The 23,569-nt window shown below is 45.1% G+C and overlaps 1 long non-coding RNA gene across 1 annotated transcript in view; it reads left to right on the forward strand.

The window, feature by feature from the left end:
- Positions 1-1,979: 1,979 nt before the first annotated feature.
- The window catches only part of LOC125630860 (uncharacterized), a 57,154-nt gene continuing 35,564 nt past the window's right edge, over positions 1,980-23,569 (forward strand). Inside the window, exon 1 of the long non-coding RNA XR_007354806.1 lies at positions 1,980-2,084. This is a non-coding gene — a long non-coding RNA (uncharacterized LOC125630860). The remainder of the gene's footprint in view (positions 2,085-23,569) is intronic.

Below are 23,569 nucleotides of genomic sequence, written 5' to 3' on the forward strand. Positions count from 1 at the left end.
GCTTTCAACAAAGATTCCAGTGCGGCCGCTTAAAATTCACTTACCACGAACCTGAAGTGTCTTCATACAAAAAAAAACAAAAAAACCATGAAGAATGAAAACAAAAGGGACGTTAACTAAACCAAAGTGAAATTGTATGAAAATGTGAACATATACTCTCGGAAATATTTGTCCAGCTGTAAATTAAGCCATTGATGCCCACAGCTCGGATCTGAATTAGCTGGAAACTGAAAGTTCTTCTGGTCCAACAACAAAATAAACTACTCTGTTGGGCCCTGATTCAGCCAAGCAGGTGCACAGCCTTAAAACACATACTTAAAAGTTAAACACATGCTTAAGTACTTTGCTGAACCGAAGCTTTAAGGAGCAAAATTCTGGCCTGTTATGATTTGTATTGCAGTAGTATGGCAGCTTTCAACTCAGTCAGCATACCAAGGATCTCCAGAGCTAAAAGCATGAACTAAAGCTTGAACTAAAGAGCCAACAGGGCTACAACAACCATATCCTCTGTGGATTGGTGCAGACAGGGACCTGTAACACACACGCCCCAGTGGGTTACAATAGCAGCTAGGGACCCCAGTCAGGGTTCCACTGCTCTAGGCATTGGACAAACACATAGAAAAAAGATAGTCCCCACCCTGAAGCACTTAGAATTTAAATATACCGGGTTTCCCGCAATGGGCTAGACAGAAAGGGTTAGAAAACCACTCTTCAGACCTGGGACTCTGGGACAGGTGGGATTCTGATTCAGGGCTTCTGTGAGTGTTCCTGGTGGAAGCTTGACTTGAAGCTTTATAGTGTAGTTTCAGAGCTCCCGAGACATGTAGTTGGTAAGCTTTTGAGGCTTGGCCAGGCCCCTGGATTCCCTGGTGGCAGCAAGCACTGGCAAAGGTGCACATTGGTCTGTTTTAACAACAGTCTGGAGCCATATTCCTTGGGCTCATCCTCAGCCTGGACACTATGCTCCTTAGTGTAGTCATTTAAAGCTTAACCCATGGACCGGAGGTGGGCAAACTATGGCCCGTGGGCCACATCTGGCCCATGGGCCAGTCTTGCCCAGCCCTTGAGCTCCTGGCCAGGGAGGCGAGCCCCCGACCCCTCCTCTGCTGTTCCCCCTCCCCCGCAGCAATGCCGCCACACGGGCAGGGAGGCTGGCTCCGGCTGGGCAGCGGGGCTGCAAGCTCCTGCTGCTCTGAGCTGCATGGTAAGGCGGCAGCAGGGGTGGGGGTGGTGGTCCTGGGGGGCAGTCAGAGGACAGGGAGCGGGGGCGGTTGGATGGGGTCGAGGTTCTGGGGGGGGGGGAAGTGGTCAGGGGACAGGGAGCAGGGGGGTTGGATAGGCATGTGAGTCCTGGGGGGCCTGTCAGGGGGCAGGGGTATGGATAGGGGTCAGGATCAGGGCAGTCAGGGGACGGGGAACAGGGTGAGTTTGATAGGGGGTGGGGTCCCAGGGGGCCTGTTGGGGTGTGTGTGTGGATAGGGGTCGGGGGGGTAGTCAGGGGACGGTGAATGGGGAGGTTGGATAGGGGGTGGTGCCCCAGGTGGGCGGTTAGGGGCAGGGGTCCCGGGAGGGGTTGGTGAGGGACAAAGAGTGGGGGGGGGTTGGATGTCTCGGAGGTTTTGAGCGGGGCAGTCAGGGGGCAGGAAGTGGGAAGGGGCAGATAGGGGCTAGGGGCCAGGCTGTTTGGGGAGGCACAGCCTTCCCTACCTGGCCCTCCATACCGTTTTGCACCCCGATGTGGCCCTTGGGCCAAAAAGTCTGCCCACCCCTGCCATAGACGATTTAAGTCAATGGAAAAACTTCAACTGACTTCAACTGTCTTTTGAACAAGTCCTTTCACACTGGTAAAGTGTGTTTTCATGCAATATCTGATATTAAAATAAAAGAGTATGGGCAAACAGATAGCCCTTCCTACAGACACTGGCAAAGTTCCTCCCAGCTTTCTGTTCTGATCTCATATTAGCTTCTAGCGTGCTCACACATAAAGATATTGCTAAAGGCAGATTGAGAATCATACTGCTGGTGCTTCAAAGTCTGGCTTTAGAAATCCTCCCTGGTCCCTGTGTCGTAAGAGCAGAGTCAAGGTTTGTAAATCAAACTTTTTGGGGGGTGAGGGCAGATAGGAGGAGGATTATTCAGGATTTATTGTCATAGCTGGTAAAACTGTTTTTGAATTTGTAAACATGTTGCAGAACTGAAAACTCTTTTGCCAGATTTGTAAGATGTGTAAGCCTTAAAAACTGAGAGCTCAGTTGGATGTTAATATTTTTAAACCAAGTCAGCCTAAATTTTTATAATATTTGACATGTAACAGAATGTTGGCCGGTACACACAGTCCAGCTCATCTATTACCGGGACTATAGCCCCTTTAAGACCAGGGGCTATGGGGAGTTGTAGTCTTGTCCAGGCAGGGCACGTGATGGGGAAGGGTCAGCTGGCTAATCATCATGTGACTTCCTGCTGGAGACCATATAGACCAATGCTCCAGGCTCACTTGTGGGAAGCTGAAGGTTGAGGTAAAATCCTAAGGAAAGTCCTTCCATGGGGCTCTGTCAGGAGAGGGGTGGTATCTGGCATAGGCACCGACTCTGGAAAAAAATTGTGCTCAGCACCCACCAGCCACCTGCTGATCAGCTGTTTCGTGGGCCCTGCTGACCAGCTCCTCCGCCTACCCCTCAGTGCCTCCCGCCCACCACTGATTAGCTGTTTGGTAGTGGGCGGGAGGTGCTGGGGCAGGGGGCAGAGTGAAGGCAGGGTGAGGCAGAGCCTTGGGGAGGGGGTGGAACAGGTGAAGGAAGAGGCAGGGCAGAGGTGAGGCCTTGGGGGAAGGGATGGAGTGGGGGCGAGGGCCTCAGGGCGGAGCGGGGGTGAAGCATTCCCAGGAAAGCTGAAAGTCGGCTCCTGTGGTATCTGGAAAAGACAAACTAAAGGAACTCTTGCTTGGGAGAGGCTGGAAAGGCCTCCACTAGTTGTAAAGAGTGGTCGCTGTTACTCCTGTTGTGGATCAAAGTTAATAAAAAGGAGAAAAGGGACAAAACCTGTACCTTATCAGATCCTTTGTTTTAACTCCCTAGATCCTGAACCTCCACAGGGCCTGACCGAAACCCCTCTGTAGTCAAATGAAAGAGTCTGTTTGACTTCCAATAGGCTTTGGATAAGGTCCTTAAAGTAATCAAAACTAGAAAAGTACATACTAGGGGCTTGTCTTCACTACCGGGGTAAGTCGAACTAAGTTACGTGAATAGGGTTTGTAGTCCCAGTAGTGCGATACAGTACAGAGGCGATGGATAGGTGACATCTTGATCCCAGTGCTGGCCATGGTAAAACGCCCATTGCTTTTAATGGGACAAGGAGTTAGCCAAATCTGGTGAAACAGTGCTGATCAGTGGGAACAGATCTGCGGCCATTTCTTTAAATTCTCATTGCATTCAGAGGAAGGAAAGAATTTCTGGCTCCTGTAGGGTGTAACTCAACTGAAGATGAAAGATGCTACATTTTACAGTTGCCAATTATAATCTGAATAATCTGCCTTGGACGAAAATGCCTAAGAAAACTTGTGTTTTCTCTTTGCAAGATAGAGGATTTGACCACACTGAGGCACAATGGTTAGTGGAAAGAGAAAGAGAGAGCAAGAGAGCACTTCTTTGTGTTTATGCTTATCTGAGTTCAGGAATTCATTGATTGTATACCTGGAATTTAGTGATCATTTCAATATAATAATCAAAACAGGAATCCCCTATGTCAGTCCATACAACTGAATGTGTTTATCACACAGTCAAAATTAAAAATTGTGTGTCGTTAATTAATGCAATGACAAAGCACGTTCATACTATAAGGGGTTAAATCCAGTAATTAGCTAGGCAAATTATTCCATGTAGGAGTAGCATTTGCTCAAGTTCCTTAACATATGGTGATAGCAAGTGCGAATATGGTTGTTGAAGTGGATTTTCATTGTGTTATCTAATATGATTAGCTTAATGAAAGTGATCGTCAGTGAAGAATGTCCATGGAACAGCTCTGGTGGCACTTACAAATGCATTAGGAAATGATTTCTTCTTCTCCTTTCAATAGTCACAGGCTAGTACTGTGACAGAGATTGTTAATATCTGTACTGATCAGTGCAATTTATAGATGTACCCATATTAAGAATAAGTCATTCTACTAGATCATATTGCTACATGTATTTATAATAAAAATATTCTTTTGGCAGAAATATTCTAAAGGAATATACTCTAGCTGCCAGAATGAAAATACAATTAAAAACAACACATTGCCAAAAACAGCTCTGTCATTCGTCATGGGGGGGGGGCGGGGGAGTTGTGGAATGTTAGAACACCTTGCTATTGTTGTTTTGTACATTCATTCCCTCCGCCCCCATCATAGCTGGCCGCTGGGTATTTTTACTCTCTTTGCAATAGCCAGTCAAGAAACTCAGCCTGTGCAATGACAACTTGATAAGAAAAATGATGTGTTCAGAGATGTAAATAGTTTGAGCGCGCACAACTATTTCCTTAGATTTAGGGAGGTTGCATAACAGTAGAAAATCAATTCACAAAATGCCACCTCTTAGGAAAAATTGAAAAAAGAGGGGGTGGGTGGAAAGGAGAAAAAGGGAATTTATCTTTCCAGGACAAGTATTCAGATAGCCTGCACGTTTCACATTTTCACAGCATGTTCCAAAATCACAAATGCAAGATTAAACCTGACAGAGCCAAATAGATTTTAATTGCTCTTAGCATTAACGTAGAGTTCAGTTGTGGCTTTTGCCACAGCCCCAAGCAAGGGCAATGTGTAATAACTGCACTGCCCCAGAAGCAGACCAGGGACCAGATTGTGATTCATAGAGGGTTCTGGTTCCCCACTAACTCTGCAAGAGGGGAAGTAACCTGTGCCAGCATTTTACCTACTTCAGATTACTTCTCTTGGTGCTCAGCCGTACTGTTGGTATGTTGTGGAGAGGGGCAAAGTCAAGGCTGCCCCTGCTCCCACCCCACCTGGTCAGCAGGAGAAGCAGCTCTGCAGAAGCTGCTCTCCTCCATGCACTATGATCCACACTATGATAGTATATGCAGAGGGAAATAAGGCAGCATAAAGAGCCTCCCACACTCCTTTGTACAGGAGTATGATGGGGTGGACTAGGCCCTCAAGCCCCATTCTGGAGTCCTCTTGGCCTTGCCACACCCTGCCCCAGAAAAGGGCAGTGGAGAGAGTCCTTCAAGTGGCCTAGAGTGATGGCGTGGGATTCAGCCTATCAGAGAGGGGCTGCACAGAGCAGGCGATCTGGGCCCAACAGGCCCATATAAAAGGAGCTGCAGTGCAGAGCAGAGAGAAGTTCCTTGCTAGAGCTGGAGGAGTGTGGATGGTGTGCCTGGCAGGCTGAGGGACCTCCAGGACCTTGGACAGAGCAGTGCTGGCAGAGACCAGGGTGAATGTGAAGGAGCTCTGGGCTGGCTGCTGGGACTCAACCAGGACAAACCCCCGAAGTAAGGGTGAAGAATAAGCTGAGGCTGCAGGGAAGTGGCCCAGGGAACCATAGCAGCAACACAGCTTAGTTAAAGGGACTGGATGGATGGCTGCTACCTTTACGGTCCCTGGAGTGGGACCTAGAGTAGAGGGCGGGTGCAGGTACCTCCCGCCAGCCACTGAAAAAGTGTCCTAGACTTTGATATACACCAGAAGGAGAACAGAACTGAAGAGCTGGGGCCAGAAAGGCCCAAATAGGTGAAGAGTCTTTAGGGAGGAAGCCCTGGGTGATGTGGCCCCACATCAGGTCCAGGACAGCTTGAAGAGCAGGGACAATTCAAGAAGAGCCCAGAAGGGGCTGAGAGCCCACTGAGAGGTATGTGGATAGGCCCCTCCTGTTGGACTGTTTCTCTGAAAGGGATTTTTATTTCACATGCAGACTGTGTGTGACTCGGCCAGAGGGGTGATTCACCAAAGACCCACCCCAAACTGAGAGTGCAGGCACACAGGGGGGCACTCATGAGAGATGAGTGGGACCCCGTTACAAGGCGCATAGCCAAGCTCATGATCTGGGCCTTAGTACTTTCAAGGCACTTTACAAACATTAATAAGACCTTAGTGGTACCCTTTGTCCCCATGATGGGGAAACTAAGGCAAATTTTGATGTGTTGACTGATTTTTGTCAAGTGTCCATGTGAATATCTTAGGAAACTGGGGCTAAGTCACTTAAACTTTGATCTGGCATGCTTGATAGGTGGCACATCACAACCCAAGCATGTTACCCTGGGGTTCTGAGATACAGACTTGCTGCTTGTGGGTTTCCAGGTGGGAGTTTAAAGTGTCTGTTGAGACCTATAAAGCCTTATATACCTTAGGACCTGCCTTCCTGAAAGACCGTCTCTTGCCCTGTGTGATACTGCTGCAATTGAGATCACCAGGGGTACCTAAGTTGGAGATCCTCTTAGTTTAATGGAGAGGAAGCTGCTGACATTGCATTGACCACATTTGCTCATGTTTGAATCTATCTCTTGCTCCTCTTTTGGGCCATGTGGCCAAGTCCATCTTGTCACACAGCTCTTTTGGTTGAGGAAGAGAGCTAGTGATGGCTAGGGGAGGGGTTGTTTTTTGTTGTTTGTCTCTCTTCCGCTGGGTCATGATTGCCTATTAAAAAAGTTACATTTCTTATTGTGAAGAATATGGAACGTGTAGAATTATTTTTATGATCCATGTGTGCTGCAGTTCACCTACACACTTTGTATTGCTAGGCACTGGGTGGATTGATTTCTCCTACGGGAGTGGGAAAGGAGGCATAGCCAAGTGCCAAGTATACTGTCCAAGGTGAAACCAGATACTTTGACAAAAACTGGCTGGAATCAAACCAGATTTATGGAAGGCCCAGAAGAGACAATGTGATTGGAACACTAATGCTTAATGACTGAGAAGCAAAGCACATGTGAATGCAGCATAACTGGAGAATAAAGGGACGAGGTGTCAGTGTTAAGAACTAGGCACATGGGCACATCTTCTTTCATGAGGCTATTGTATTCTAGTTGTCTAATAAACACTGCCTAGTTTTGGAAAGGTTGTCCTATGTCACTGCAAATGCTGCACCCTGAAGGGTGAAAAGTCTCTCAGTGTTACCCGGGGTTCTTTCAAACCAAAGCTCTTGGTAACTTTTACTCCATGCGAGGTGGTGTCAGGAAATAAAGCAGGGGAGACATGGCCGTCCGATGGATGGCTGGCACAAACAGGACAACACAAGAGTGCTTTCCCTTAAAGCTAAACTTTACTTAGTCTCAAGCACTTATACACACGTTTGCAAGAGGTTAGTAAAACACCCCCAAACCTTGATAATTACCAAAGCTGAGCGTGGCTCTCGAGTGGCACAATGGCAGCCCGTCTGCCGCTGGGAAACTGAAGATGCATCCAGAGAGAGAGAGTCCAGTCCTGAAGAGTCCCCCTACCTCAAACTTTTCCCCCTTATTTATACATGAGTAATAGAATGACATGTCCCTTAAAGAAAACTTGTTAAACAAGCAGTTTCAATGGTCAAGAAAGAGGCTCCTTCTGATTATCGATTAACCAGGTGTGGGTTTATTCAGAGTTTGCAGCCTTGAGGCCCCAATAGACATTCCTGGGGCACATCCTGCTCCCTCTTCTAAGATGCATGTATCAGCAACTTCAACACAATTCTTATCAGGAAGGATGCGGGGTCAAGCTGCCCTTTCTGTGGCACCCAAAACTCCCCTTCCCCTCCTGCCTTGGTCAAACTAAGCCTGCTGACTTGGCTCATTTTAGTAATAAGCCATAGTGGTTTCAGGCACTTTACTGGTTTGCCAAAGTCTCCCCGTACATCAACAGGGGTATGAACAAGTTGGATCCATGGGGAGAAATGGATTGCTGGAGCCCCCAGTCACAGCAATGTGATGGCCACATGGGATGCCCTTGTGAAAAGCTAAACTCAAGAGCCTGGAGAAATCTAAGGGGTTTTCCAAAGAGCGTGTGGACACAGCACAGAGCTGGTAAATCCATGACACTTATAAATGGCAAATCCAGCATCTTTTTAAAGTATTTGTCAGTGGCCCCTAGAGCCTGGAATAGATCTTCCTGCAATAAATAATAGGCCCCACACTGCAGGCTCCCAACCTGAGGAAATGACTGGAAGCAAGCAGCAAGGAGCCATGTTAGGAGTGCCTGCCAGGCTGGAGAGGGTTCCTTGTGGGATGAGGTGGGACCAACTCCAATCACGTGTCCCAACCTGGCCCCACTGCAAACGCTCCTTCCTTCACATTACAGCAACTCCTACTAGTGTCTTTATGGCCCTGGCCATTGGCTAGTTCCCAGGAGACACTAATTTCCAAAAGGCTAAAGAGACTGGCATCTCGGAGTTCACCTTTCCCGTTCCACTCCCTGAAATGAAGTTGTGATAAACCAGTGCACCACATTAATCTCATTCCCATTTTGCCTCATCACAGACCATTATTCCAGAGTTAGAGTAATCTTTAAACCATGCCTTCTGCAGGGGATGAAGGCCAAGGAGGCTGAAATGCTACTCTAAACTCAGATTGACCTGTTTGTGTTTGCCACAAGAATAAAGACGGCAAACCTCATTGAGACCATGTGTAAAGTAGCTTTCTTTCTACTTTTGTGCATACCACATGGAATAGTTGAATACAAACCACAAAACAACCATGGGAAATGGAGCCCTGCAGCCAAAATAAGGAAAGTGTTTGCCAAAGAGGATAAGATTCTCCTGCAGAGAACAGTTATGTTAATTTTATCCAGCAAAACAAAAATGCAGACGTGTTTTAACTGTTTCATTACATTATTAGTAGTCAATATTTATAGTATGGTAGAATCAAAGGAGCTCACTCAGATTGGGACCTTGCGCAGGGTGCTGTACAAACACAGAAAAAAGAAAAGCGCTGATGTAGGGGCTTTGCATTTGATATCCCCTTAAGAGGCTCTTCCAAAGGTGACATATCTGGTACCTGGGGTGCAGTAATCCCATCTATAGGTTTCCTCAAAATATCAAGGGCTTGTCTACATGGTCAGTTAGTGCACAGGAAACCGGGGTGCAAAGCTACAGTACTCTAGCCTGCCACATAGTAACTGGTTGTGTGGACCCGGGTATTGTGCACTAAATGTTGCTCAGCTTAGTGCATGGCAGACTTGAGCTCTGTACATTCACACTCCAGCATCTGGAGCACTGTGTAGACAAGCCCTAAGCACACAGCATGGGATTTTCAAAAATGCTCAGTGTTGACCCAAATCTCCCATTGTTGGCCTAACTCTATATACTGTGGGAAATCCTACAAATGCAGTTTAATAGAAAGGCACTCCCAAAGTACAGAGAACAAGATTTTACCAGCTTTGCATGAGGGTCATGTCAAAACTTTCTTTCAGTACACCATCAGATATGGCAGTCTGCAGTTCACCTGCTGCCCTTTTAAAGCTACCTGTTTGGTAAAATGAGGTAGTGATTAGCAATGCAGAGTAGTTAACCCAAGTGGTCCTTCTGGCCCTACTATCTGGTTCTTGGCTATGATTCTCTAATAAATAAAATATTACATCAGATCACCTAGGATTCCATAGCTGTCACTGCCCTGAACAACCCCCCCCCCCCCCCCCAGTCACATGGAAATTCATAGTGGTAGGAAAGGGAATACTCAGCTTTACCTCCTCCCAAAGCACAGTTGAGCACAAGCAGAATCTTAGTTTTTAGCTGTATAGGGCTTCTGATATGTTGAGCAGATCTGACTCCATCCAGCAGATGCCAGTGGCGCATACACAAGCCAGGTCATTACAGTACATTTGAATTAAGGCACACGCCTTTGAAAACAAAACATGAAACTTTAGGTTTAGCGTTTCAGAGCTGCCTTGAGGAGTTATAAGCCTGGGATCCACTCTTTTGGTTTGTTTTTATTCAAGGAAGTAAAAAGAATACAAACCTACTAATTTGCTGTATTTCAAATTTTGCTCGGGGGACCAGATCATCGTGATATTAAGCATAGGTTTAGTAAAACACCTTAAAAGACACCTTATTAAAGCTAGATACTTAAGGAACAGTTTATATATTTAGGTGCATTTATTTGAACAAATATGTCTGAAGTTAGTTCTAAAGTGTTTCTCAGCTAGCCTGAGTTGCCACCACTCTTTTTAGCATGCCAGCTTAAGTGGAGCTAGCATAGAATCATAGAATAGAATAGAATATCAGGGTTGGAAGGGACCCCAGAAGGTCATCTAGTCCAACCCCCTGCTCGAAGCAGGACCAATTCCCAGTTAAATCATCCCAGCCAGGGCTTTGTCAAGCCTGACCTTAAAAACCTCTAAGGAAGGAGATTCTAGATATAGCATGAGTATATCTACCTGAGTTGGGAATTAACACCTCCCAGCTGCAGCATAGACATGGCCCCAAAGAAGAGTGATGCTTTGGGTAAGCAAACACTGACAACTGTTTTCATGAGAGGGGGCTAAGCAGCCTGCAAGGCCCAGTTTGAGCCTCTGCAGAATGGAGACCTGATGGAGCTGGCAACTCAAATATAGGTGTTCTTTTTACAAAGTACAGACAAACTAAAAGACCTCCAAATATATTCTAGAATTAATGGCATTCAAGACAGATTTTAGCAGCACTGCAGGAACACCACGGAAGACGGTGTGAAAATTAACAGATGCACATTGCACGCCTACACAACAAGGGTGAAATTCTGTACTGGCTAATGATAAATTTGCAAGAGGCAGGGTGAGACGGTGCATGTGAAATTGTTTGAACAAAATGAGCAGCATGTTATAAAAAAGTTCTTATGACCCCATAGGGGTTTCTACATGTTTGAAAAATGAAAGGTACTGATCAGATCAGCATGGCTCCATTGACTTCGGAATTATGCCATTTTACACCAACTAAGAATCTGGCCCTTATCTTTCACCATCAAAGAATAATATTTATCTGAGTTTGTGCTATCTTCCAAGCGCATCTCAGGTATGAGTTTCTCTTTTCAGCAATGTGATTGTGTTTAACCCTATTTATATCTCAGTTATTGCTTTTGTTCTTGAGCAGCCTCACAAAATTGAGACGAATGGTTCCTATTGCTAGACTGAGAAGTAAAAATCTTACTAAACTGAACATGAAGATAAAAACTTTTCTAAGAATAAAGTAAACCTTGGATACAATTACAGAACGATAGTGAAGCAAATTGTATTCTTACATGATTTGGTGCAATTCCTGTTGTCTTCAGTGAAAGTTACATCCACCTATATGACAGCACGAGATAGGGATAATCAAATTTGATGTATAATTTTCCCTAAAGGATCAGATAAAATGAAAGCATGCAGTTTAGCCAAAGGCAGTCATTTGCCAAGGAATTTGGTTGTACAGACAAATACAACATTGGCAATGTTGGTGAGTGATGACCTATGATAATAGGTCTTTCCTACCTCTAATTTTTAATAGTTTCTATGTATAAAAGCCATAATCTGCACCTTTTTCAGGTGTCGTTGTGGTGGCTCCATACACCTACACTTCAGATATTTCGCCGTTAGCTCACCCCCAAAACCAATTCGCATTAACTAATGGACATAAAATCGAGAGGGATTGGCCAAGTTCCAAAGGGAAAGATTGTATAACTGTATCTAATATGAGTAAATTCCATAGAAACCTCTATCTGTGATCGTCCAGGAAAGCAGTTTTTTAAAGTTTGTATCTATTTGGAATTTTCTGCAATCTCCAAGCCATAAAAGATCCAGCCAGGACACATAAACACCCCACATGCTTCTTATAGCCTGCATGTAAATAGATTCGAGATATGCTAAAGGCTAGATATACAAAGGGATTTAGGTGCCCATGTCCAAAATGTATATCCTCCAAACCCGCTCTCTGCTGCCCATAACACTCTAGGTACCTAAATTTCTAGGCATGTGCACAGTTGCTTAAGTCCTAGTGGGATCCTCAAACTAGGCATTGCCCCACCTATCTCATCTGCAGGGCATGCTCTGAGCACACCTACCAGATCAGGCCTCGCACAAAACAATGACAACGGAGGAGGTGCACTCCCTGTGTAACAGTGGTTAGAGCAGGTGATATACCCAGGGTCATGTCCCTGATCCACATCAAGCAGACAGGGGATTTGAACCCAGGTTGTTTTCCATGTTTGGGATAAGTGCTCTTAAACACTGTGCTGAAGGCTCTTCATTCTTGGTTGGGTTTGTTTTTTTTTTTTTGGACGGAAAGGGCTTACTTAGGCACCTAACTCCTGGAGAGTGTTTACAGCTGTGAATCCCAGACAGAGGATAGTGCCTCTTGTGACAGGATCCGTGGGGTGCAGCCTGGGACTGTGGGACCACTGTGCCCCCTGAACTCTCTTCGGCCTGGGTTGTCTTTCACAGTGCCTTGCTAGTGACCAGCCGCAAACCCCTCCAGGTGCTGTGATCACTCAGCACAACCGCATGTGGAGCCCCATACCCAGCTAGATTGCATGAATGCTCCCAGAGCCACTCATGAATCACACACAGAAAGGCACCAGAGCCAAATCACCCCAGCTCCCAGCACTGTACCTCAGGAGTATATCATCTTGCACTGCTCAAGACAAGCAGTGGAAAGTGGATATACACCAGCCTTTCCAAACCTGAGCAGATTCCCAAACACTTCAGGCAAACTCACTAGTAAAGATAAACAGTTAAACAAATTTATTGACTACAAAAGATAGATATTAAGTGATAGGCAAAAAGTGACAGTTAGTTACCAAAATAAAATAAAATATAAACACGCAGTCTAAACTCTCAACCCTAATAGACTGGGCAACATCTAGATTAAGCAGTTTTTCTCACCCCATTGGATATTGCAGTCCTTAATATATAGGTTTGTCCCTTAAACCTGGGCCAATCTCCTCTGTTGGAGTCTTGGCTTCTTCTGAGTGTCTTTGTTGCTTGCAGCATGGGTGGGGGCAGGAGAAAGGTGAAGCATGGGCCTGCTCTGTTCTGTTTTATACCCTCAGTCCCATTTGCTTGGGGAACACACAAGTCCAAGTATGTCTGGTGGGCATTACTGAGTCTCCAGGCAAGGTTGAGCAATTCCCCTGGTGTGGCCTCATGCAGGTGAGTCATTGAATTGTGGCTCCCTTGCTGGACAATGGCTGTTGATAGGTTGTTTGACACCCCTCCCGGGTATTGGTTAATTTCCTTGCTGTTGCCTCTAAGGAGCTAATACGTGACTGATTCCCCAATTTAAAGCATGTTTTAGTGACAACCATACAACACAATTCTCATACCTTCACATGCATTCATGACATACATATATGGATAGAAAAATTACTTTCAGCAGATCATAACCTTTCCCTTGACACCTCACATGGCCTGCTTTATATGCAAGATCATAATTATATATAAGTGAGAAACATGGGGGTTACAGGGTTCTCCCCCAAGGTACAGAATGTCACACCTCCCTTCATACTGGAGCTGGGGGCTTCACTCCCTTTGACAGACAGGGATTAGACCACACCCCTCTTCTCAGTATTTCCTATTGGCTAGTTTAGCTCACCACTCAGCTTGCTGGCTTTTGTAGATCCCATTCTCAAGCACCTAATTTCCCCCACGTATGGTACAGGAAGCCTGGGCACCCAACTCAGGGCCGTGGATTGGAGCAGGCTGTTTAAATGTTAGGTGCTGCAATGCTGAGCCCAAGACCCTTTTGTGGATCTAGTCCTAGGTTTTATTGCTGATAATACTTCTGCCCATAGGTACCTGTTCAGCAAAGCACTTAAGCATGTTCCTAAGGGAATAGCCCTGTTCACTTTAATTCACTTGAATTATGCAAATAGTCCTGACTTTAATGCTACTGCTCTTGTGCTTAAGTGCTTTGCTGGACCCATCTTTGCTTTGGAGCCCAGCATATGACTTCGTGTAGAGCCATCCATATCTAATACATTTCCATTTAGTGGGGGTACTGCAGGCTTTCTTTAGGTTCCACCCTTACGGGTTGCAGCCTCCCAGTGTCGTTGTTCAAGAGAACTTGAATCTCAAATGTAGTTGACAATGTTGAGTTTCAAACAGAGGAACAGGTTTTGCATCTTTCAATACAAGAGCAACAATCACTCCCCGGGTCACTCTGAACTGAGCCCTGGTTCTCGCCACTGGCATGCAGGAGAGCCGGGTGAGAGGTTTTAGACAAATAGTTTATTTACCAAAAAATGGATATTCAGTCCCCCAAAAGTATTCATTAATTTGACACACATAATTTCAGCCTGGAGAAGGAGGAAGTGGGGGTGCTACCACACCCAGACAGTGTTAGCCCACCTATTAGGATATTGACCTGGTGTGTGGGAGACCAATGTTCGAATCCACGCGCTGGAACAGATTTGAACTGGGCATTTTTGATCACCAAAAATTCAGTTTGACTGAAACCAACCCCCTGTGATTTTTTTTTTTTGTTAGAATGGCCAAACAAAACAAACAAACAAAAAAAAGCAAGAAAAGGAGTACTTGTGGCACCTTAGAGACTAACAAATTTATTTGAGCATGAGCTTTCCTGAGCTACAGCTCACTTCATTGGATGCATTCAGTGGAAAATACAGTGGGGAGATTTATATACACAGAGAACATGAAACAATGGGTGTTACCATACACACTGTAAGGAGAGTGATCACTTAAGGTGAGCTATTACCAGCAGGAGAGCGGGGAGGGGGGAACCTTTTGTAGTGATAATCAAGGTGGGCCATTTCCAGCAGTTGACAAGAATGTCTGAGGAACAGTGCGGGGGACGGGGTGCCACAGGACTCTTTGCCTAATTTATTTCAGATTCCATTTGGCTTGCCTGTGGATTTTGTTAAAAAAAATAAAGTTTTGCAAAGCTCAAATTGTCTGTGTCTCCCTCTGGCAGGGCTGGGAAGACACAGAATCACGGTTGGAAGTTTGGGGGATGATTTTTGCAGTTTCCTGATGTTTTTGCTTATCATCACAGAACCAGAATTCTACAGCACATACAGTCCCCCTTGCAAACAACCCATGATAACTAAAAAGTACTGTTTTTCTGTGAGGAAATAATTGAAATTTGCAAGGTGATAGGAGATTTATTTTTCTCTCTCAGTTATGGTTATGGAGTTCTGCATTCCATAAGAACAGTGGAGAATTCGACTGCTGCTATCTGTGGCCCTTTAAAATTAACTCAGGCTTACAAGAGATACTTCAGATTCAATACTTTCAGATTGTATTATCTTCATCCCCTATCTCCATTCCTTTTACTTCCCGCTGCTTCAATTCATGAGTTATTTCCAACACATTCCCTGCTGCATTTGTTACATGTAATATCGGCAAGAAGCCATTTCCAGAGAGGCATTAACTACTATTAAAAAATGTTTAAAGAGGAAAAGGAGCTCTTAGATTGCTTTAAAATTGTTAATAGAAACCAATTTAACGTGTCTGTCTTTAAAAAGTCCTTTTTGCTCTTGGAACCTTTTCCTTAGAGCATTCCCTACAGCAACTCGCTTTGCCTCCATTCCAAGCAAAGGAGTAGAAAGGTTTTTCTTATCTTCCTCATGGAAACATACATCCTGTGCTTTAATGGAAGCCCAATAATTGTGGCTATTTCAATCTAAAAAGTAAAACTCCTTCTAATGGGCTACAAGACCAGAATCTGGTAAATCTCACAAGCTGAGTTTATCAACCAAAATAGTTTTCTTAACTGAGAAAGGGAAGTTGCTTGACTATGGCATGTGACTGAGAGGCTACCTGGGAAGTTTCAGAGTAACAGCCGTGTTAGTCTGTATTCGCAAAAAGAAAAGGAGTACTTGTGGCACCTTAGAGACTAACCAATTTATTTGAGCATGAGCTTTCGTGAGCTACAGCTCACTTCATCGGATGCATACCGTGGAAACTGCAGCAGACTTTATATACACACAGAGAATATGAAACAATACCTCCTCCCACCCCACTAGCCCATCAGGAGAGTGAATTTGTGTGGGGGGGTGGAGGGTGAGAAAACCTGGATTTGTGCTGGAAATGGCCCACCTGATGATCACTTTAGATAAGCTATTACCAGCAGGACAGTGGGGTGGGAGGAGGTATTGTTTCATATTCTCTGTGTATATATAAAGTCTGCTGCAGTTTCCACGGTATGCATCCGATGAAGTGAGCTGTAGCTCACGAAAGCTCATGCTCAAATAAATTGGTTAGTTTCTAAGGTGCCACAAGTACTCCTTTTCCTTTTGCGAATACAGACTAACACGGCTGTTACTCTGAAACCTCTCCTTACAATGTGTATGATAATCAAATTGGGCCATTTCCAGCACAAATCCAGGTTTTCTCACCTCACGCCCCTGCCCCCCACCCCCGCCACACACACACACAAACCCACCTTCCTGCTGGTAATATCTTATCTAAAGTGACCACTCTCCTTACAATGTGTATGATAATCAAGGTGGACCATTTCCAGCACAAATCCAGGGTTTAACAAGAACATCTGGCTGGGGGGAGGGGGTAGGAAAAAACAAGGGGAAATAGGCTATCTTGCATAATGACTAAGTCACTCCCAGTCTCTATTCAAGCCTAAGTTAATTGTATCCAATTTGCAAATGAATTCCAATTCAGCAGTTTCTCGCTGGAGTCTGGATTTGAAGTTTTTTTGTTGTAAAATAGCGACTTTCATGTCTGTAATCGTGTGACTAGAGAGACTGAAGTGTTCTCCGGCTGGTTTATGAATGTTATAATTCTTGACATCTGATTTGTGTCCATTTACTCTTTTACGTAGAGACTGTCCAGTTTGACCAATGTACATGGCAGAGGGGCATTACTGGCACATAGAGTGGCTTAGTCATTATGCAAGGTAGCCTATTTCCCCTTGTTTTTTCCTACACCCCCCCACCCCCCACCCCCCAGACGTTCTTGTTAAACCCTGGATTTGTGCTGGAAATGGCCCACCTTGATTATCATACACAATGTAAGGAGAGTGGTCACTTTGGATAAGCTATTACCAGCAGGAGAGTGAGTTTGTGTGTGGGGGTGGGGGGTGAGAAAACCTGGATTTGTGTTGGAAATGGCCCACCTTGATTATCATACATATTGTAAGGAGAGTGGTCACTTTAGATAAGCTATTACCAGCAGGAGAGTGGGGTGGGAGGAGGTATTTTTTCGTGCTTTGTGTGTATATAAAAAGATCTTCTACACTTTCCACAGTATGCATCCGATGAAGTGAGCTGTAGCTCATGAAAGCTTATGCTCAAATAAATTGGTTAGTCTCTAAGGTGCCACAAGTCCTCCTTTTCTTTTTACCTGGGAAGTGTAGTTGAGTCCCTTCCAGAAAGCCACCAGCCAGAGAGACAACTGACTATCACGCTGACCAATAGCATCTCGTTGTTTAACTTTACTCTCCCATTGGTTGACTCTTGTCTTAGTCTTAGATTGTAATTCCCTGGGGGCATGGAGCATCTTTTTCTTCTGTTTGTACAGCACCTAGCACAGTGGGGTCCTGGTCCATGACTAGTTCTCTTAGGCTTTCTGGTAATACAATAATAGATGTCATGCAACTAAATAAGTAGACCTGCCTTATGTATGACCTCAGACGGTCCCAGCTATTTTATCATCTAGAGCAGTGGTTCCCAAACTTGGGACACCGCTTGTTCAGGGAAAGACCCTGGCGGGCCGGGCCAGTTTGTTTCCCTGCTGCACCTGCAGGTTCGACCGATCGCGGCTCCCACTGGCTGTGGTTCGCTGTGCCCGGCCCATGGGGGCTGCGGGAAGCGGCGTGGGCCGAGGGATGTTTACAGCAGGGAAACAAACTGGCCCAGCCCGCCAGGGGCTTTCTCTGAACAAGTTGCATCCCAAGTTTGGGAAACGCTGCTCTATATTAGAGAAGAGCTGAGGGCCCCCAACCAAGAATAGGGCCCCATTTGTGCTAGACACAGTCTCTACCCCCAAACAATGTATCCGTCTTTTCCATGTAGATTATAAAGGATTCCATAGTTTTACAGACTTTAAGGCCAGAAGGGGCCACCTGATCATCTCGTCTGACTTCCTATCTATCACAAGCCACTAAGCATCACCCACACACCAAGCCAGCTAACCAGAATTAGACTGAAGCCCTCAGGAGACTACGCTGTTCTTTGCCACAGGTAGAGAATAGGAGAGACCAAGGTGCACCAATACAAGAGCCCCCTGCAATGGCAGAGAGTTAATTAAGTGAGATATATTCAGAGGATCCTACCCATGTCCCATGTTGCAAAGGAAGGCCAAAAAAAAACCCAGCAAAAAACAAAAACAGAAAACAAAAACAACCCCAAGGTCCCTGCCAGTCTGACCTGGGGGAAGATTCTTTCTTAACCCTGCATGTGGTGATCAGTTAGACCCTGAGCACATGAACAAGACTCAACGGCCAAGCACATGAGAGAATTCTCAATACACTCCGGATCCCTGCCCCACCCCAGCCAGTGTCCAATCTCCAGCCATGGCCATCTCTGATGCTTCAGAGGCAGCAGACAAAAATAGAATACAGGGGGGAATCCTTTTCTGACCCTACTCATGACTGGCTGAAGCACTGAAGATTTTAGGAACATCCAGCATGAAGCAGAAGGGATATCCAGGGCTGCCGAGTTCAGTCCACCACCACCACCAGCAACCCCATCATACAATCCCATTAATAAATTTACGAAGCTCTGTCTTAAAACTACATTAAGTTTGCTTCCACAACTCCTATCAGGAAGCTATTCCAGAACCTCTCTTCTCTGATGGTTAGAAACCTGCTTCTAATTTCCAGCCTAAATTTATCCATGTCCAGTTTATACCCATTTGTTCTGGTGCCGGTATTGTCCCTTAGCTGAAATAGGAGTTCACACAGTTATGATGGAATTGAACCCCTGGGTGGGGCTGACCAGCAGCCCTGGACCCCCACCGTGCAGGGCCAGCCAGCAGGGCCAGCCAGCAGCCCTGGATCCTGTGGCACCAGCTGACAGTCCCAAACCCACACCCTCACCACGTGAGGATGACTGGCGACCCCGCTGCCGGCCCCTGTGGGACCAAGTGTCAGCCCTGGTCCCTGGACACCCACCGTGCATCCCAGTGGCCTTTAGCACACAGCTGGGCCACAGCTGTGTGCTAATTCGGCTGCATGTGACCTGTGGGCCATGGGCTGAGAACCGCTGGACTAGATGATCACAATGGTTCCTTCTGGCCTTGGACTCTATGGAGATCTTCAATGATCTGAAATTCAAAAAAGATTCCTATAAAAACTGGGAAGTAGGTCAAATTACAAAGGATGATTATAAACTAATAAGACCAACATGTAGAGATAAAATTAGAAAGGCCAGCACACAAAATGAGATTGAACTAGCTAGAGACATAAAGGGTAACAAGAAAACATTCTACAAATATATTAGAAGCAAGATGAAGACCAAGGACAGGGTAGGCCCACTACTCAATGGGGCGGGGGGGGGGGGCGACAATAACAGAAAGCACAGAAATGGCAGAAGTGCAAAATGACTTTTTTGTTTCAGTTTTCACCAGAAAGTTTAATAGCAATTGGATGTCTAACATAGTGAAAATGAGGTAGGATCTTAGGCGAAAATAGGGAAAGAACAAGATAAAATGACTTAGACAAGTTAGATGTCTTCAAGTAGCCAGGGCCTGATGAAATACATCCTAGAATACTCAAGGAGCTGACTGAGAAGATATCTGAGACATTACCGATTATCTTTGAAAAATCATGGAAGACGGGAAAGATTCCAGAGGCCTGGAAAAGGACAAATATAATGCCATCTATAAAAAGGGGAATAAAGACAACACAATCAGCTTAACTTCAGTATCCGGTAAGATAATGGAGCAAATAATTAAGCAATCAATTTTGCAAACACCTAGAAGATAATAAGGTGATAAGTAACAGTCAGCATGGATTTGTCTAGAACAAATCATGTCAAACCAACCTAATAGCTTTCTTTGACAGGTTAACAAGTAGGATAGGAGGGAAGTGATAGATCTGGTATATCTTGACTTTAGTACGGCTTTTGATACTTTCATGCATGACCTTTTCATAAACAAACTAAGGAAATTCAACCTAGATGAAGCTACCATAAGGTAGGTGTATAACTGATTGGAAAACTGTTTCCAGAGAGTAGTTTCACAGCCAAGTTGGAAGGGCATATGAAGTGGAGTTATGCAGGGATAGGTCTTGGGTCCAGTTCGGTTCAATATCTTCATCAATGATTTAGGTAATGGCTTAGAGAGTAAACTTATAAAATTTGTGGATTATACCAAGCTGGCAGAAGTTGCAAGTGCTTTGGAGGATAGGATTAAAATTCAAAATTATCTCAACAAACTTGGAGAAATGGTCTGAAGTAAATAAGATGAAATTCAATAAGGACAAATGCAAAGTATTCCATTTAGAAAGGAACAATCAATTGCACACATACAAAATGACTGCCTAGAAAGGAGTACTGTGGAAAGTGGTGGCGGGGGGGAGTACAAAGTGGATCACAATGAGTGTAACACTGCTGCAAAAAAAGCAAACAGCATTCTGGGATGCATTAACAAGAGTGCTGCAAGCAAGAGATAAGAAGTAATTTTCCCCCTTTACTCCACACTGATAAGGTCTCAATGGGAGTATTGTGTCCATTTCTGGGCACCATACTTCAGGAAAGATGTGGACAAATTGAAGAAAGTCCAGAGGAGCACAACAAAAATTATTAAAGTCTAGAAAACCTGACCTATGAAGGAAGATTGAAAAAATGGGGTTTGTTTAGTCTGGAGAAGAGAAGACTGAGGGGGGACATGATAACAGTTTTCAACTACATAGAAGGTCGATACAAGGAGGAGGGAGAAAAATTGTTCTTGCTAACCTCTGAGGATAGGACAAGAAGCAATAGGCTTACACTGCAGCAAGGGAGGTTTAGGATAGACATTAGGAAAAACTTCCTAACTGTTATGGTAGCTAAGCACTGAAATAAATTGCTTAGGGAGGTTGTGGAATCTCCATCATTAAGTGTTTTTAAGAGCAGGTTAGACAAACACCTGTCAGGGGTGGTCTAGGTAATACTTAGTCCTGCCTTGAGTGCAGAGGACTGGACTAGAAGACCTCTCAAGGTCCCTTCCAGTTCTACAGTTCGATGACTCTATGGAAATGCCTTCAGTAGTGCATAGGCTTTGCGTGGTTCACGTCACCTTGTAAGTATAGGTTCACTATAAACAAGATGGTAGTTTACACCAGGGGTTCTCAACCTTTTTCTTTCTGAGCCCCAATCCCCACCCCAACGTGCTATAAAAACTCCACGGCCCACCTATGCCACAATAACTGGTTACTGCATATAAAAGCCAGGGCTGGCGTTAGGGCATAGCAAGCCAGGCAATTGCCTGGGGCCCCGTGCCACAGGGGCCCCCACAAAGCTACATTGCTCAGGCTTCAACTTCAGCCCTGGGTGGCAGGGCTCAGGGGCCTGGGCTTCAGCCCCATTCGGTGGGGCTTCAGCTTTCTGCCCTGGGCCCCAGCAAGTCTAATGCTGGCCCTTCTTGGAGGCCTCCCTGAAACCAGCTCGAGCCCCTCTTGGGGGCCCTGGACCCCTGTTGAGAACTGCTGGTTTAAACAATGCAACACATTTAAATACTATGTAACTTTCAGCTCACTTTAGTGTCTATGGCTTTTCCTCTGGAGTTAAATTTAAGTTGGTCCCTTTAAATATACTTTGTATCACCTTAAAGATTTCTTCAGTGACAATAAATGTGACCTTTTAAAGCATCTGTCATAATATTGTATTTACCTTGAAACCTTCTTCTTGCCCTGAGTTTCACCCTGCCCACAGAAATAATATTCACTCTATGAAGTTAAGCCACACTGAATACTGAATTACAGACAAGATCGTATCACAATTATGAATTATTTGCTGGACACCATGAGGGTGGTCAGTCTGTCTGATGCTTCAGGGAAGACAAATCTCTGCCACAAGTGGTCTAAACTGGACCAGATGTGCTGGGCATTATCTGACCACAATAACTCTTACTCTGATTGGGATATGCTGAAACTGACAACGATCAAAAGTGATTGATGTGGAATAATTGACTTGAACATCTGTTCTGTGGAAGGATTTTGTGTCGATTTCACCATCCGCCATACCACTGGTTTCTCCCCCCCCCAGTGCTGATGACCTGAAGATATTTTTTTACCACACAAACCACGAAATCCCTTGTCTGGTTAGTGGTTTTGTGTAGTTGCTTCATGACAAGCACTGGGCTATACTGGCATATTGCCCGCAGGCATATTTTATAGCCACACTCGCGAGATTGCATTCGATTTTCTGTGTAGTGGCATAGTCAGCTAAAAGGTTCAAATCCCCCTGAAACCGATTGCATCATTTGTGATGGATTCCCCAACCCGGGCTGTTGCTACATTAAGTGCTGCTTAATTGAGGTAAGGGACACAGTTCCAAGGGAATGCAAATGAAGGTATTTTAATTAAAGAGACAAGTTATTAACACATGCTATAGAAGGGCTTGAAAGGTGAGAGAGAATGCTCATATTAGCTTCTTTCCCCCCTCTTTTACTCCAAATACCAGATACTTTGTCTCAGTTCTTGTCTCCTGGTAGGGAGATGGTCACTGAGCACACTTTTTACCCTTACAACTGCTGGCAGAGCTTGTCGATGAGAGTTGGGTACTTAACTTTCTTGATGTCCCTGCGGAAATTCCAACCTGTATTTCACCACTGAGCCAGGCTACAAGTCAGTCCTAGCTGTGCAGTGCAGGGGTTCAAGGCACTCACTTGTGCCCTGATGGAGGCTACTCATGTTGAAGGAAGCAGTAGGGTAGGGGAAGCAGGTTCTGCAGTGCTGTTCCATTCCTTCTCTGTGACGGTTGGCAGGAGGAGAGCCAAATGGATCCTCAGCTGAAAGGGGAAGAATTGAGAACACTTCACTTTCTTGGACTTTTTTGTTCACACCTGTGTGTGTGCAGATTATATTTTTCTAGAGGGCTAAGTCATTCAGATGCACTGAAACTGGCCCATCCAAAAGTGGAAGAGTAAAGAGCCTGGAGCTGGGAGAGAGGGGAAACTGAGGCAAGAGTGGCTCAAGAGTGTGAGTACCAACCTCAGGGCAGACTGTTACAAAGCACAAATTGGTTGTGAGTTCTATACTTAGATTCCACCACCCAAGCATCAAATGTAAACTTCGCAAGCATGATAACAGCTTTAAGATGGAGTCACAGACAGTCCCCATGGATTCTTTGGTCTAACTCGCCACCAAGGTGAGCCTGCCTTTGTGACAGATGGTCCCTTACACCAAAAATCAGAACAATATTCAGGTTACTCCCAGTCCCAAAGGACCAGTCAGTTGCACCTTAGCTCTTACACCAACGACAACGCTTGTAGCCCAACCCTATAATAAACTAACTTAAGATTTATTTAGCAAGAAAAATAAAAGAGAGTTATTTTCAAGGTTAAAGCAGGTGAACATACAGAAAAAAATGAGTTACCGTCTTGGGTCCCAAAAGGTGATAGAAGTTTCTGTAATGAGCAAGCTCTATATTTCCTTAGGGCTCAGGCCAAGCAGCTAAAGATCCCTTGCTTATGCTTAGAAATCTTTGCCTCCCAAAGTCTAAGCAGCATAGAGATCACCAATGCCGCTGTGCTGCTGTGGCTCTTTCAT

Source organism: Caretta caretta, chromosome 1 (genome assembly GCF_965140235.1).
Source record: "Caretta caretta isolate rCarCar2 chromosome 1, rCarCar1.hap1, whole genome shotgun sequence".
NCBI lineage: Eukaryota > Metazoa > Chordata > Testudines > Cheloniidae > Caretta > Caretta caretta.